This window comes from Hylobates moloch, unplaced genomic scaffold, assembly GCF_009828535.3.
Source record: "Hylobates moloch isolate HMO894 unplaced genomic scaffold, HMol_V3 SCAFFOLD_20, whole genome shotgun sequence".
Lineage (NCBI taxonomy): Eukaryota > Metazoa > Chordata > Mammalia > Primates > Hylobatidae > Hylobates > Hylobates moloch.
Genome location: NW_026652295.1, coordinates 53,153,341 through 53,170,497, shown reverse-complemented (window position 1 = coordinate 53,170,497; position 17,157 = coordinate 53,153,341). Strand labels below are relative to the sequence as shown.

The 17,157-nt window shown below is 36.9% G+C and overlaps 1 protein-coding gene across 5 annotated transcripts in view; it reads left to right on the top strand.

Moving 5' to 3' along the window:
* The window catches only part of HMGCLL1 (3-hydroxymethyl-3-methylglutaryl-CoA lyase like 1), a 143,053-nt gene that overhangs the window by 16,735 nt on the left and 109,161 nt on the right, over nucleotides 1–17,157 (top strand). Inside the window, exon 1 of one of the 5 annotated variants that reach the window (XM_058432514.1) lies at nucleotides 6,135–6,159. The exons of the other annotated variants lie outside the window; for them this stretch is intronic. The gene's annotated coding sequence lies outside the window, so the exon portion shown is untranslated. Of the gene's footprint in view, nucleotides 1–6,134; nucleotides 6,160–17,157 lie in introns of those variants that run through there. 5 annotated transcript variants of the gene reach the window in all.

Here is a 17,157-nt window from a genome sequence, read left to right as displayed (position 1 = left end):
AGAATTTCCATATACAATAGAAATCATAGGAATTGAAAACCAAAAAAACTGGGCGTCTCTTACGCAGTTTTTCTATCTGGACTGCCATTGCAGCAGAACATAATTATATTTGGTCTGTAGGGTGTATGTTTTATTTTTTACATTTTGGCTTTAATTCCTCCCACCCCTTGCCACCCAAGCACATGCCAATACTTCTTAGATCACTAATTTGTAATTTATCGGTTATCAACTAAACATTTGAATACTTGCCAAGTGTTTATAAAATTTAGTTGTTATAATTTTCATAAGAACAAACATTTATTGCTTATAGACTTGTTTTGTAAATATGTTTTTATATATCACCATGTGTGTGCATATACACATATCCCTGAAATTGACACGATCCATATCCAAATATATTTGTGAGTATATGAATGTGTCTTTATGTATGTAGGTTTATGTATATGAATATACATAATATATGGACATATTTACTATTGTTGGGTAAATGGTAGTATATCAAAGCATTTCTTTTTCTTGGAGTTAGAGCTCTCAAGGGGAAGTAATGAGTTGGCCAAAGAGAAATTAGGAACTTCAGCAACTGAGGACATTTGTGTATGAGATTGGTATAATGAGAACCGAAGAAACCACTGAAAATTGGGTATATATGAGAAAGCATTGATAGAGTAGAATCTCCACTATCCTGCACTGTTTCATCAGCCTTGTAGTTGATCGCTTAGCCTGTTCTACTCTTGTCTTTGAGTGTCCTTGTGACTGAAAAACAGTATCTCAAGTAAGTTTCCCAGTGACCATTTTAAGTTTCTAAATTTCTTAAGTAGCTTTGGACAGTAAAACATAGTCTTACTATTACTGGACAAAATCCATGTAAGTCAGCTGTTGATGTTCCAATGTTTTCTCTCCACAAGAACTGAAAGGAGACCCTTCCAGGGCAGGGCATCTGGTGGTGGCAACAGATGTTGAGGCCTTTACTGAACAATCATCTCTCATTTTTTTCGAAGTACTCAGTGTTAAAAATAATGTCTCTGTGTGTGTGTTTCTTTCAGTGCCCTGTAATACATGTAGATGTTCCTGATACTGGTACTTCTAAAATACCACTGGAAATTTAAAGAAGGATAGAAAAATTTAAATTTAGTCAATCAACTAAATTATCCCAACACACTATATATTCTAAACAAATAGTATGTAATATTTATCAAAATTATTACTTCCCAGAAGATTCTCATATTAATAACAACTTGGAATATATCTAAACTACATTATCTTACAAAAATCATCTTTAAAACTTTGATCCTTTTCATCCTACAATCTCAGGAAATTTGGGTTCCTCATCTAAAAGAAGGAAATATATAAACTACATTAGAGGCTTAGTTCACTTATAACCTGTTTATTAACTATTCCTTTGAGGGGAAGTTGAAATCAACCACTGTGGTTTATTTTTTACCAGAAATTTAAAATGACTTATGAATTTTGTAAGGAAATTTTATAGACTTATTTGAGAATATTTATGTTATAGTTTATAATTTCTTCCATCATTTAGTTTACTGTATGCTGAGAAGACCTACCTGGAATGGTCCAAGTGAAGAAAGATAAATCATTTTCACTCAAAAATGAAAGACTGGTATGAAATGAAATGAAATAAAATGAAAGAAGAAATTAGAAAATGCTCTTCAAACTATGGAATTAGAATGGATAATAATATAAAAATTGGAATCTAAATGTTTATATGTGCTGCATTATACTGATAGAAGAATTGTTTAAATCAATTTTACAGCTGATGATAAACTTATTTAACCATAATCATATACCTTTTTTAAGTTGGCTTTTAAGTGAGATCTATGGTTTTCAAATAGTGCTCCTTGGATCGACAGCATCGCCATCATCTGTGAGCTGGTTAGAAATGCAAATTCATGGACCCAGTCTAACCTAATGAATTATAATCTCTGGAGAGCGATCCCAGGAAATGGCTTTAACAGGTTCTACAGGGGATTCATATGCACATTAAAGTTTGAGAACCACTGATCTATGAAAGTCCATGGCTGAAGGGCCTTATGATCTATATAGCAAACAGCTGGGAATTAGCAGGTTGGGTTTCTTTTCTCAGTTTTACTTGTAGGGCCCTTATTTCCTTCTTTTAGATAAGGAATCTAAATTTCCTGAGATTGTAGGACGAAAAGGATCAAAGTTTTCAAGATGATTTTTGTAAGATAATGTAGTTTAGATATATTTCAAGTTGTTATTAATATGAGAATCTTCTGGGAAGAAATAATTTTGATAAACATTACATACTATTTGTTTATAATATATAGTATGTTGGGATATTTTAGTGAATTGACTAAATAATGCTGCTGAAATGAACTGTTAATATACAGAATAAAATTAAACATAATTGAACAACCTGATGAATTGTGTTAGAGATTAGTTTTCCAAATAGAGGCTTAGTTCACTTATAACCTGTTTGTTAAGTATTCCTTTGAGGGGAAGTTGAAATCAACCACTGTGGTTTATTCTTTACTAGAAATTGAAAAGAAAAACATTGATTTATTGTCTAAGATGGCTGATAAAGTTTGCATCCAAGTTTAGCAGAAGTGTGCACATTTTTTTCTTTGTTTTGGTGTTTCAGTCTGCAGATGTTAGCTGTTTTTGTGAGGAAATAATGGTGTTAGCGATGAGTTTTCTTGGAAAGAAAGAGCTTAAAAGCTTTGGTGTGCTGGAATCACAGTCTGCACAGCCAAATGAACATAGATGGAATGTTAGGTGAAGCCCATGGGGAGTCATTCAACAGCAGCATCTGGAAGGAAACAATAAGTGACTGGAAGGTTTACTTTTCAGGCAAATGATTAAGAGGCGATTAAATGAAGGTGTTAGGATGTGAGGGAGGGAAGGAAGCACTGAAGGTGTATATATAATATGGAACGGAGGGATTATGGAAAAGACTTAACAGAATGAACTACAGATCACAGCTGAACTTATAAAAAACTGAAATTGGAATTTGGACAGAACAGCTTATAGGTATCACATGAAACAGAACATGAGATTCACGTAATACAGAACATACTGGAAAGTATTTTTCTGGAATAGTAAAGGACAGTGATGATGTTTAGTTATTCAGAGCCACTGGGCATCATTTCCTAGAGTTGCAAAGACATCCTGCTATTACACCTTTATAGTTTTGCTCTAGTTATATTGGCCCTACTTTAAAGTCCTAAGAAAATGCTGGCCTTTGGAAATGGAAATCCAAGGCTTTGATCAAGTGAGTGGTTTTGCTTTAGAAGTTTGATAACTTGCTTATACTGCAGCAATGTTGATTTAAGTTACTTTGAATAAAAATTTTGTTTTACTCTTCTCATGAACAATCATGTCTTCTGGCTCATTTATCTTGCCCAATGACACTTTCCACTCTCAACTGTGAATGAACGAATGAATTAGTGAATACAGGAATGAATGTATATATTAACAAAGCTCTATGTTTAGATGATATAAGAAGTAGTTTATTTTTTCCTTAAAGGTTCATGTTTATTTTAAAAACAAAATGAAGTTTAACTCTGAATATATCCTTTTCTTCTTGATGCCAGACATTTGGGCATCTGGAAAAGTGAGAAATTACAGAGAAAGGTAAGGCAGCATTATGGAAGCCAGTGTTCTTCTCTAGCCCCTGTCCTACTTCATAATCATCCCTCAGAGGTCGTTTAATTTAAATGTATGGAGATTTTGCAAACACAAGATTCCATCTCTGCACATTGAAGAATTAGATTTAATTAGCCAGTATGTCTAAACTCTGTAACACACAACTGCATATTCTCTGTGGCTTATCATAATTGCAGGTGAATTTTTGCTCAAGTCCAGTGTGAATGATCTGGTCATTCCAGGACCCATACTCCTCCTTGTGCCCCTGCTCTCCTCTAGGTCATTTCCATTTCTCTGGGAAAAGAAACCATGGGAGGACACATCCACTTCCTACCACTTCACTCAGAAAGTAACATGACTTTGCTTCACTCCATTGTCCAGAAAGAACTTCAATGGTCACACTCAGATGTGGGGATGGCAGCAGAATTTTACCTATTTATGTTCACAGTAGTCTCTGCCAGATAGACTTAACCTTCTGGTTAAATCTCTAAGAAGGCTCCTCTTTTTCTTGATTATAAGGAAATGTTAAGCTAATTGGGCACATTTAGAAACAAACAAATTCGGGCAAATTAAATAAAGGACTATATTTGTAGTATTTGCTCTACACTACAGCTTAAGGGAGCAAAACGTTTTTGTGGACTTTTTTGGCGGGAACAAAAAGTCTCATTTAATTTTATTTCAATAACTCTCTGGCTTCTCCTCCTGTCCAGCCTTGCTGCTTGTCTGTCTCTTTAGAGTGGCGTTCCCTTAGGGTGATGGTTTCATTAAGTGCCTCTGAGAAGTCAAAATGTGTCTGCTAAAACGTGTCTTAGGGTTGGATCCATTGCTAAATCAAAGGTACGGAAATGCCTCCCTTCCCAAAATGGCTACCTTGGGGTGAAAATCAGGTTTAGATAACCAAAACCGTAGTCCTGACAGATTATAAACAAGGTTAGATAAATTGTATTGAGATTTGGAAGGAGTAGCAGTTTGGATACTTCTGGTCATGGTGGAACCATTAAGGGATAGAAAGAAAATTGTTTTAAAGCGCCAAGGAGCAGCTCTTGGGGAAGCACGGTTGAAAACAAAGTTCCTTTTTCGCATGTTTGCCCAGAGCTTACCCTCTGGAAAAGAAAGTGGAAAAAGCTCAGTCTCCAGGATGGCCCACGTATGGGATTAAGGGATTCTTGGAGCACTGGCTCTGCTTATTTGTGATTGTTATTGGTCATCATATTCACATGGAAGGACTGAGATCTAGAAGCAGAGCCAGGGACAGTGATTTTGTTCTGTCACTGTGAGAGCTATGGATTCTGATAGAGCTGGAAGGGAAGTGTAAAATCATTGTCTGTATTCTTTCAGAGTAAATTTATATAGTAAATTTAAGTGGGACAATCAAGTAATTTATGGTCCAAACAAGGACCATATGAGAGAATATGGGGATAGGATTAATTACCCTCCAAAAACAGGTATAAACCAGGACCACCTCAAACAAACAGAGATGTATAACCGCCTTACTTTTAAAAAGTGATGATGCATTCATCTAACAATAACCCACAAGTATTTAATGGCCCTCACTTTAAGAAGCTTTCATCTTCAACCTATAGTTTAAATTTAATCCTATGTTAAATAAAATTTGAAAGAAACATTAACCTAGTAGGGTAACCCTTTGCACATTTAAGTTATACATTTGCATGTTAGTTTTCTATCCTTCTGGTTACGCATTTCCAGTATGTTTTAGCCTTGCTTGTCCTACCTATAAGATGTGCTTTAATCATTTGGCTGACCTTTCCTAATTCCCTTTCTCCATTTAAATGGAGCCTGAAGCATGACAGGGTTCTGTAGCTAGTTTTCAACCAAACCTGAGTAAGGCACCAGTATTTTAGACAGACCTAAACCTAAACTTTTATCTAAGTATCCTGTTTCTCACTTGTTCAGCTTGAGGATAGAAGGTTGTGGAACAAATTAGGCACAGCCTGCAAGTACGTGAAGCACTTTTAAGTACAGTACGGGCACCAGCTGTACTTTATACAGGCAACATAATTTATTGCTAACCCCTTTCCCTCTTGTATACGGAAAACATTTAAGCAGGGCTAGATTTAGGTTTACATGGAATGAGCAAATACACACATGATGTGATTTAAGAAGGATTAGAAATTCAGTGGCCCCAGACCACCCCTCACCAGCCTGCTCACATTCCCAACATTAGAGACACCTCTGGGGTTCAAAATATGGTGTCTCTAAAATGAAATAGGCCACCTGGAAAGGAAAGTATGATAAAGCAAATAGTAACCTCATCAGCTGGGTACAGAGCCCTAAAGAAAAAATATACAAGTTTTAATTAGAATCGGGGCTGGCAAAGGTCAGTGTGTTAGAAAGCGAAGCCAAGTGAGGGGTCAGTGAGTGAGAAGCAAACTAGATATGGCTGAGGGCAGAGCTGGGGTTGCTGATGGCAAGCACCGCCCAGGAGCACAGACGCGCTGCCAGGCAACCTGAAGTGCGGTTATTTTGTGGCGCACCAGCATGATGTTAGATGTTACAGGCAGGAAGACAGAATAAGTTAGTGTCTGGCTTAAAGGCTCATCCCCTTAAGTAGGATCAGATTAAAGACAACCATATACTTTAAAGCTTAGTGGCTGGAAAAATATAAGAATAAATCTTTGTGTAAGACTATGTAGTATAAATTAGTATCTGTAGATGAATTCTCAGTTTGGGGGTTCTTGGGAGTAAAATGGAGAGAGCAAAATATTGGTATCATTAGGATGATGGAATCTAACTTTATAAAGTGTGAGAAAGCTTCTAGGAAAATAGTTAGTAGTATTCTGGGGGAAGGGAGGAAAGTGTTTAACTGAGAAGCAGGTTTTGAATACATTTAACAATTTACTTTACTTTCTATTACATTTGGGACTATTTCCCTCTCATAAGTGTTCTGACTTTCTATGCATTTTACATCAAACTTCCAGGGGAAATCAAGATGTAAGGTATGCATCTGCCCTGCCCAGCCTGGGAGTCAGGAGACTTATTTTGTCAGGGTGAAAAGTTAATGTACTCTCAGCGTCTCCACTTGGCCCTCGTACCCAAAAGATCCTAATCCAATCGGCTGTCATCTCTCATCTGGATTATTTCTATTTTTCTATTCCTAATTTTTAGTCTCCTTGTTTTTGCGCTGGCATCTTCAGTCTATTCTCTATAAAATCCCAGAGTGAGCGCAGTCCAGTGTACCTCAGATCGTATCATCCCCGTGCTGCCAAGCCCACTCTCTAGTGGCTTTCCATCTGCCTGGGAACAAAAATCTTTACCCAGGCCCTCTTTACACTTCCAGTACCAATTTGCTATTTCCTTACTCCTTGCTCACTCTTCTCCATCTAACACTGGTCTTCTGGTTCTTGCTAGAACAGTTAACACCTTGGGCACATGTCCCTCAATCAACTCACAGAACATTGTGCTGGCTGTCCCCTTGAATAGAAGGCTGTTCCCCAGGACGTCTGTATAGCTTTGCACCCATCCCCACCACTTACTTCATTTTATTCTTTGCTCAAAACACAATTCTTACATACAATGGCAACCTATTTCTTATTCCCTTAGTTCCTTTCCTCTTTACTTGATTTCTTTGTTTTTATAACACTTATACTATATATTTTAGTTATTATTATTTTTTGCTATTGTCTGTAAGTTTGTGAAGACAGGGACTTTTGTGTGTCCTGTTCACTGCTGTCTGCCAGGTCTCATCAAATAAAGTAATGATTTGATGAGCTTTTTAATAGCTTATCAATAGTCACAGAACTCCACTGGGCCTTTGGTAAGTTGATGCTGCTAACAATTATTGCAACTTTTCTCCTTCCAGTTTAGGGAACTCCCCAAAGATCCTGCATACTGGCCTTCAGGGTCAAAAATCTTTATTATGGCCAGTAATACCAATGGAAATGTTCACCTCTACCTCATCCTGCCCGAAAGAACCCCCACAACAGAAACATGTGTATTCCTTTAGACCATGGGACCTACTGTTTAAAAGAGCAGTGATCCAGGCATTCAACCTTCCTTTTGTCGACATTTCCTCACCAGACGCAGCTCCCATTCCGAGGGTTTGTGAAGGCTTCCTTGAATAACTAATATGCAAATAATGATTCTACTTGTCTTCCCCAGAGTATCAGGGCACACCATGTATAGTGAATTCTTGTTAGTTTTCAAAGCCATAATATGAATATGAACATCCTTCATTAAGTGGCTGACAAAAAGTTCATCACTTCTTTGAAATCTGATTGGATGAATTATACCCATTTATTTATTCCATAAGTGTTTACTGAGTGTGTGCTATATACCAGGCTCAGTTCTAAAGATTGGGACACAGCAGTGAACCTAACAAAATTAAGAGCCCTCAAAGGGCTCTTAGTTGAAGAGAAGATACAGGAAATAGACAGACAAATAGTTGCATATGTAACATGCTAATGATGAGTGCTAGAAGCATAATAAAGAGCAAGGGGAGTAGAGAGTGGAGTTTCCTTTTTGTTGTGGGATTATTGTTGTTGACTTTTTGATATTTTATGGAGTATTTTTAAGGAGCAGAGCCCCTGTAGGCAGTGAGGAAGTGCACCACAGATACATGTAGGGGAAGAACAGTCCAACAGGAGCAAATGCAAATGCTCAGGTGTTCAAGAAATGGCAAATAATTCAGTGTGGCTTCAACAGAGGCAAAGGATGAGTGGGAGAAGGCATTGGAAAGGTGGTAAGATGTAAGTTCACGGGGGCCTCCAGGGCCGTGGCAAAGACTTTGGATTTTTCTCTGAGGGAAATGGAAAGTTATAGAGGATATTGAACAGAGAAGTGATGTGATTTAGTTGATGTTTTCAAAGTGCTAGGAAGGCTGCTTTCTGCCTTGCAGAGGAGGTGGCAAGAGTGGAAGTAGAGAGATTGCTTATAATGTTCTTGCAGTTATCCAAGTAAGAAATAATTATTTTACAGATAGAACATGATCTGCTGATAGATCTGATATAGGGTATGAGAAGAAGAGAGGAATCAAAGATGAGTTCATGTATATTTCCAAAGAACAGGAAGTCTGTTGGAGAACAGAATGTAGAGGAATGGATTAAGTATCAGTTTTGGAACAAACCCCTTAGACCTTGGCAAGTAGGACCCCTTCCCTGGCCATGGTGCCTAAAGGGGTCCTGTGTATTGGCATAGCTTCCTCAAAATGCCTAAGTCCCCCTCTACTGCTTGGATTGTTCTCAGCATATTTCATTGCCCTTATAATTTGAATGTCCCAAATATTATGGTTTCTGAAAATTCCGATACATTTTGAGGTCAAGTTTTTTTCATTGCATTAACTATAGTGGCAATTAGAATCACTAATGTACCCCAAGAATGATGGCTAAATGAATAACTGGGATGCTTAAAGGAATCGTGAAGTCTCTTTTGCTTGAGGGTGTAGGTGAACTCAAACCTTATCCTGTGATGTGAATTTCTAACTATTCATCTGCCAGCTCCATATTCTGCAAGAGGATCTGCATTAAAAAAAATTTAGATCTTTTACACCCCAAAACTATGTTTTGAAGTTACAAAGAAACTCCCTGGGGTGAAAGAAGAAGTTAAAGCCTAGCTTGTGAAGAAGATAGGACTTTTTTGATACTCTTGCCTCTAAGCCTGTGATGCCAATCAGAATTATTAATGTATTTAATTTGCTTTTTACATTAGTATTTTTTCCACAAAAACATTTCTAACAAGTAACTAGCTGTGCCCCCTGTATTCACTTATGGCATTATCGAGCCAGGTTTTGAATACGAGCTCTCATTTATCCTCATGTTGAAGTGAGTGCCCCTCTGTTGCCTCTCAAAGGTTCAAACTGATGTTGACATTGCCAAGTGGAACAGGATGGGTGGAGTTGATGTTGTCAGCACTGGAGGTGGATAAAAATGTTGGCAGGTTCCAAAATGGGATAATGTCTCCAAAGTGTTTTGAGCTCCTTGCTGAAAGAACTTGAATAATTTCCAGGTATTATTTTGATTGTGGCAAGAACTGTGTAAGGTAATCTGCCCTACTATCAACAATGATTCCTTTCATTGCAAATTTTAAACAAGTAGTTATATTTTAAAATGATAAATGGAATAATTTAAGTTACCGTTTTTGCAAAATATCAGAAAAATATGTCCCATGTCTTCAAGTTAGGCTTACAAAAGGGAAGCGACAAACATTGATGAAGTATTAACTCTTCATTAAACACCATGCTAAATGCTTTGTATACACATTCTCATTTAATCCTTAAAACAGACTTATGGGCTAAATGCTATTAGTATTCCCACTTTTAACAGAGGAGAATGAGGAAGACTACATTATTTTCTCATGTTTTCTCATCAGTACATGATAGAGCCAGGTTGTTTGTCTATAGAGTTTTTCATCACCAGTCTGGATGCCCTACTATACCATCATTTTTTTTTTTTTCTTTGGAGACAGAGTCTCCCTCTGTCACCCAGGCTGGAGTTCGGTGGCCCGATTTCGACTCACCACAACCTCTGCCTCCTGGGTTCAAGCAATTCTCCTGCCTCAGCCTCCCGAGTAGCTGGGATTACAGGCATGCACCACCATGCCCAGCTAATTACACACACACACACACACATACACACACGTATATATGTAAATACATGTATATACATATACATATATACGTGTGTGTATATATATGTATATGTGTGTGTGTGTGTGTGTGTGTATATATATATATATGGAGAGAGAGAGAGAGAGAGAAAGAGAAAGAGAGAGATGGAGTTTTGATCTTTTTGCCCAAGCTGGAGTGCAATGGCGTGATCTCAGCTCACTGCAACCTCCTCCTCCTGGGTTCAAGTGATTCTCCTGCCTAAGCCTCCTGAGTAGCTGGGATTACAGGCACACGCCACCATGACCAGCTAATTTTTTGTATTTTTAGTAGAAACAGGGTTCCACCATGTTAGCCAGGCTGGGTCTTAAACTCTTGACCTCAGGTGATCCGCCCGCCTTGGCCTCCCAAATTGCTGGGATTACAGGTGTGAGCCACCACAACTGACCTATACCATCATTTTTAAAACCTTTCTAAGATTTGCTTCAGTAGAGCTATTGGAAACACAGCTGCTAAATAAACTAATGCTTTATTTTAGGAATATTTTAACTAGGGTGTCTCCTTCAAAATTAATCTCTGTATCCACATAGGGTTTCTCTGACCAAATTCTAGCACAGGGTATTACACATATTAAAGGTCCAGTCAATAGTAAGTGGATGAATAAATGAACAAAAAATAGTTTTCTGTACCTATTAGTTGTATAATGGTCATCACATATATACACACAGCACTATGTGTGGCTTTGCCACAACTCTTTTTAGCTATTGTAACCTCCATTTTTTATAGATGAGTAAATGAGGTACAGAGTGGTAATAGAATTTTTCACTATACCAGGGATGGAAAATGGATTTTTTCTTGCAGAGTAGAGTCAATCATTGATGGTAGATACCTGAATTTAGGTAGTAGTTTCTACCTGGATAGCAGATACTGGAGTAGGTAGCTCTATTGAGAAGGCCTAGCAGATGCACCTGTACCCATTGTGAAAAACTGCCATATTGAATTACTATTGTCTGCCCCAAGTTTGAAATGGAGGACTGGTGGTATTCATGTTTAGGATTTTAAATCTCTGTGCTACATGTATATGCCCTAAAGAGATAGATCAGTATAGGGTTGTCTATTTGACACTTTAGATTCTGTAATGAGTATTCAGCAATCATTTTTCTTTTTTGTGTGTGTTTGTTTGTTTTTGGATCCCTGCATTTTTTTAAAAGGCCCCTTAAATTACTTTTATAATTCATTAATTCATTTTAATTGAGTTTCCTTTCATATAGTTAGAACTTTGATTGGTCTTGATACAGTGGATCAATGTGATGTTCTGCAGAATGTCCAGCTATTTCAGGTCCCTTTGAAATATATTATGACAGACAATAGGTGAGTGAATATAGCACTGAGAGAATTCTATAAAATCTACTCTTGTCTGTCCCAAGCAAATTGGAATTTTAAGGCTGTTTTTTCTTTCAGGTATAGAAAAGAAAGCATTCATCCATTGGAGGCTGCATACCATTTAAATAAGGCAGTGTAAATTTGGTTATGCAAAAATACTGCAACTAGGACAGAAGCTACAATTGGGGTTTATTTATGGTAGCTTAATGTCATCTTCCAAAATCATAACATCTTCCTGGTTTGGGTAGAGGCTGTCCTGGTGATTAGGGGGGTTCCTGATGAGGCCATCACCCCTATATCTTTTACTGTCTTTAGATTCTTGAGGATGGTAATAATCTCTGCTGGTTCTCCTAATATGCTTTCTTCTTCTCCTCTCCCTCCTTCCCCTTCCTCTTCTTTTTCTTTTTTTACTATTTCAGCTGAAGGAGAGGAGGGAGAGATTTCAGAAGCTTCTACTTGCCCTTCCTTGTTACAATAGCTCTTACATTGCAAGTCAAGGAACTTATATGCAGGAAGGGCTGTTCCTAATACTAAATATGTTATTTCCAATTATATACTCAGGGACTGAGAAATAACCACGGGGAATAAGGACCCAGGACTCCACTTATTATGTGGCCCTTGTATTTCTCATTTTAACAAGGGGGATATAATGATACTTTGGGTCTCCAAGTATCATTGTCATATTGAACGTTGTATCCAAGAATCTGAAATTTTTGGTATTCTTCTTTACCCAGTGTAAATTTACTCAAATGAATGGCTATAGATCTCTTTGGGGAAAGATTATATGAATTACTTTATATAGTTCTCTTAGTATTACAAGGTCCTCATCATAAACATCTGGCTGCTGGCTGCTGCTTCAGTCAGTTGTTGTGGTTTGTATTTTTTATTTTTTTGGTCTGAAAATTGGCTACGTTGTATAGACTAGGCAAGGGATCATGACTTTTACATTGAAGCAGCTAACCAAAGCTAATTGATGAACTATATCCTTCATTAATTTTTATTGTATAGGTCAGGATGGCTTAACCTTAACACTATGGATTTTGGATGTCTTCTTTGTTGTGGAGTCCTGTCTTGTGCATTGTAAAATTTTTACCCTGCTAGATGCCAGTAGTGCCCAGCAATTTTGACAACCAGAAATTTCTCCAGACATTGCCAGATGTCCCTTGGGGTGCAAAATTGTCCTGAATGAGAACTAGTGAATATGTTAATAATTACACTGCTGCAGGTTACCAGGGAGTAGCAATATCCCACCTACTTCGAAGAATATGAAATAACTGAAAATTAACCAGCAACTCATCTAGCTCCCAAATCCCATTTTAGAGACCACTTCCTCGGCTCACTCCTGGCACTAATTTTCTTAGGTCTGGTTCCCTGGGAACAGTCTCCTGGACAAGGATTTGTTTGCAGGATGTTATTGCCGTTGGATTCAATAACTGTGGGGAAGTAAAGGATATAAAACTAGGTAGAAGAATGAGTTGAACTATGATGTACTCACAACAGAGGCTTCAGTGAGTCACACAGGAATCCCAGGAGCTGGTATGGCCCTTCCAATTGGGATGGGGGCATGACCTGGGATAAAGTGGTGCTGTAGCTGAGGGCAATTACAGAAAAGAGGCCCAGTGAAATGCCATCAGCTGCCAAAACTTTAGTTTCTGAGAATTCCTCCACCCTAGGAGTACCTGAGCAGCACCTCACAACATCCGCTATAGTCTATTAATCAGAAATAAAAATTTCCAAAGATATAGATTTCACCTAACTTCATTAAGATACGGTAACATTTTTCTCAACCCTTTCTGCCACCTTTAGCACTCAATAATTCATCTCCAACAAATATAAAACACTGTTCACGTTTCAAGAAGTATAAGGAACCATAGATTGTTGTTTTCTGAGAATTTTTGTTGTGTGTCTGTACTCATGCAAATGCTCATTTTTATTTTTGCCAATCAGAAAAGAAACATTACATAAAGCTGTATTTTGATGGAAGCTTCATTAATGTCTCAAAAATTTTATTTGAAGTTTGAATGGATTTGGGTCGATGACTGTGTGGATGACGGAGTAGTCTTACTGTGCTTAATAGAGTGTATTATAAAGCTGAAAACTCACAGCACATCACTGATGTGATCTGCCAACTTCACATTGTTATATAACTAACATGGCATAACAAAAAAATATGTAATGAAATTTGATTGCTTTTTGTAAATAACAACAGCCCCAATTTGAATAACTATTTAGAATGATGAATTAGGTCTTCTTAGCCAAATATTAAACCAAGTGTCCTCAGCTAACACACTGCTATGCCATCTTAGGAGTTTGACTTGAAAACTCTGACAATTTATGCATTTTAATAGTTTCCTTCAACTTTGTGGCTATCAGGACATGCTGCTGGTATAACTGGCTTAGTATGAATAGTTTCGTTTTCTATTATAAACCACAGTTTTCAGAAATGTATCATCCCAGAAAATATTTCCATGAGGAAACTTGGCATATCACAATTTTATCCCAGAAAATTAAACTTTACCAAATACACACACACACACACACACACACACACACACTCTTCTGTATTTGCAGAAGGCAAAAACAATTTTAGTAGTTTTCAAAATAAATTTTGGGACTGACAGCAAGATGGGAGAATGTGAGATCAAACAAATTTTGTTGGTGAAGACACTAAGGAGAGGAAATTTTCTATATAAAATATTTGAAGTCAAACATTTCCTTTTGATTTTCAAAGCAACACTTTTATTACTATCTTAACCTTCAATATAGCAATAATGTCTGTAATTGCAATGAAACACCTATAGGTCATGTTGGCTATTTTTCATAGTTTATTTTGTTTCAATGTTAAGTTGCTGTGAATACAAGAATGAATAATTTTATTAAAATAATGTAAATAACAGCCACCATTTAAAGAAGCATTATCATGTTTACAGCATCTCATGCTCTATCAATTCATAGAAGTTTTTCTGTTTTGAATTATTTTAATGCTTTATTAAATTCTTGCATTAAAATTCCTATTCTTGATTTCTTTGATTTTTTTTCTTCTTACCTGTACTTTGTCTCATTTTTGTTTTTTCTATATTTTACTACTATCTATGTTTTATAAACTTAATATTCTCCATTTTCTCTATTACTTAGTATTCTCTAATCTACTTACTATTATTTATTTTAATCTACTTATATTTTCTATTTTCATCTTTCATAGTTTGTTTTATTCATGATATAGTTGTTTTATATTAAAACAATAATTGATGAATAGTAAACACCTGGCTGCATTTATTGCTCAAGCTACTTTTTTTTTTTTTTGAGACAGAGTCTCGCTCTGTCGCCCAGGCTGGAGTGCAGTGGTGCAATCTCGGGGCTCACTGCAAGCTCCGCCTCCCGGGTTCACGCCATTTTCTTTTTTTTTTTTTTTTTTTTTCTTTTTTTTTTTTTTTTGAGACGGAGTCTTGCTCTGTCGCCCAGGCTGGAGTGCAGTGGCGCGATCTCGGCTCACTGCAACCTCTGCCTCCCGGGTTCACGCCATTCTCCTGCCTCAGCCTCTCCGAGTAGCTGGGACTACAGGCGCCCGCCACCACGCCCCGCTAATTTTTTGTGTTTTTAGTAGAGACGGGGTTTCACCGTGGTCTCGATCTCCTGACCTCGTGATCCGCCCGCCTCGGCCTCCCAAAGTGCTGGGATTACAAGCGTGAGCCACCGCGCCCGGCCAGCTCAAGCTACTTTAAAAAAAATGGAATTTATTTAACTAGTAAGTGAACACATATGGTAAAGATGCTAAAAACCTCATTTTTAAAATTTGAGTAAACAATTTTAGGTGATCTTCCCTTGTCCATCTTTCTACTACATTTCAATCTGTCACATGTGGCAAATGCCCCTTGTATAATCTTCTTTTGCTTTTTTGTAACTACTCTTGATTGATTCAAGTGTTCATGAAATGTATATATTTCCAGGAGAAACTTGTATTTATTTATGCTGTATGTCTACACTGATACCCTGTACTGATTTTCCATTGAGTTCCAAGAGTTAATATTAGGATACATACACAGAGAGGGCTTTTATTATTTCTAGAGCTTGTTTTCAATCTCTCCTAAAGCTTTTACTGAAGGCCGTTGAAAACAAAGTATAGCACAACTCTCCACTTCTCTTCTGGCTGTCCAAAAACTGCTAAAAAGTAAGCAGATACCTTCCTTTACTTTTGGATTTAGTAAATAAAGACATATTGTTTTTGAGTCTTAGATGACATAATGGTACATTACAAACTTATTTGTACATGGTTACAAATAAATTCTTATTAACCTGCCAAAGATTGCCTGTGAATCAACATTGGCACATAGGTATTCTGAAAGAACAGTTTCACTGTCAGCTTTGTTGAGTCAGCCTTCCATTCTAGAGAGATACCCAGGAAGAGAAATGTCTTTTGATTGCTCTGGAGGATCAAGGTTTCTATGGATATCTGCTATATAAATGATAATAGTCTGCATTTCTCATTATATTTGATTAAAACATAAATTAATATCTAAGAAGCAATAAATAGCAGAATGTGGAGAGTTTAACATTACCACAAAATGCACCATGTGCATATTTCAAATGAGACAACAAAAATAGATTTTCTTGGAAAAGCTGATTTCTAATGCCCACTTAAAAAGCCTAATTTAATTTTGAAAGAAAGTCACACAATTTCCTGATTCAGCCCTCTCATTTGTGTAATGGGAACATTTGACTGGAACATCATAGCAGTTCTTGGTGGCTATGAAACAGAATATTTCAATATTTGTAAAGACCTTATTTACACAAGAAGTACTCCTCAAGAAATGAAGTGCATGAAACATAAGCAAATCTGTCTAGAAATTTCTACTATAGATGCTGTTATTTTCCTAGGGAAAAAAAAGCAGTACTTGTAGGGTGACTAATAAGCAATCATATCTATCACCATTAGAAGGGTTGATTGTATATATAGAAGTCATCCATTATTACTGCTGAGAAACGTGTGTGTTACACACAAGCATACACACACTGGCATACACCCACACACACTCTAAAGATTTCAGAGAAATCTCAATCAAAATATGCCTTCCATTTAATTTTATGTAATATTGAAAAATGTGAGTGAAGCACATTACTTATGTTCTGTATAAAAGAATGATTCATTATTATTTTCTTCAACCATAACTCAATAATCGGTGATGTATTTAATCTTAACCTAAAGAAAACTAGAATAAGAGCCAGGGAGCTTAGCTGGGTAAACTTAGGAAGTCATTTAATCTCTTTCAGGTCTGCCTACCTCACAGAGTAGCTTCACAGATGAAACGTAGATAGAAAAGTTCTTTGGAAAAGTAAAGTAACATATAAATTCAAGATAGTGTTTCTTTTATTGTTACTCTATGAAAGTGAACCATTAGAAATCTGATGCCAAACGTGGGCATACACTCAGCCATAAAACATAGCCTTTTGCAACATTCACTCTGGATAAAACATCTTTTGTTTTTTCGCTGGTATCATATACTATACTGCACATTAAACAGGATACACTGAGCTCTGTAATGTAGGACGTTAAATGCTATAAAAATAAATTTTAGACTATTGGCCTGTTTAAG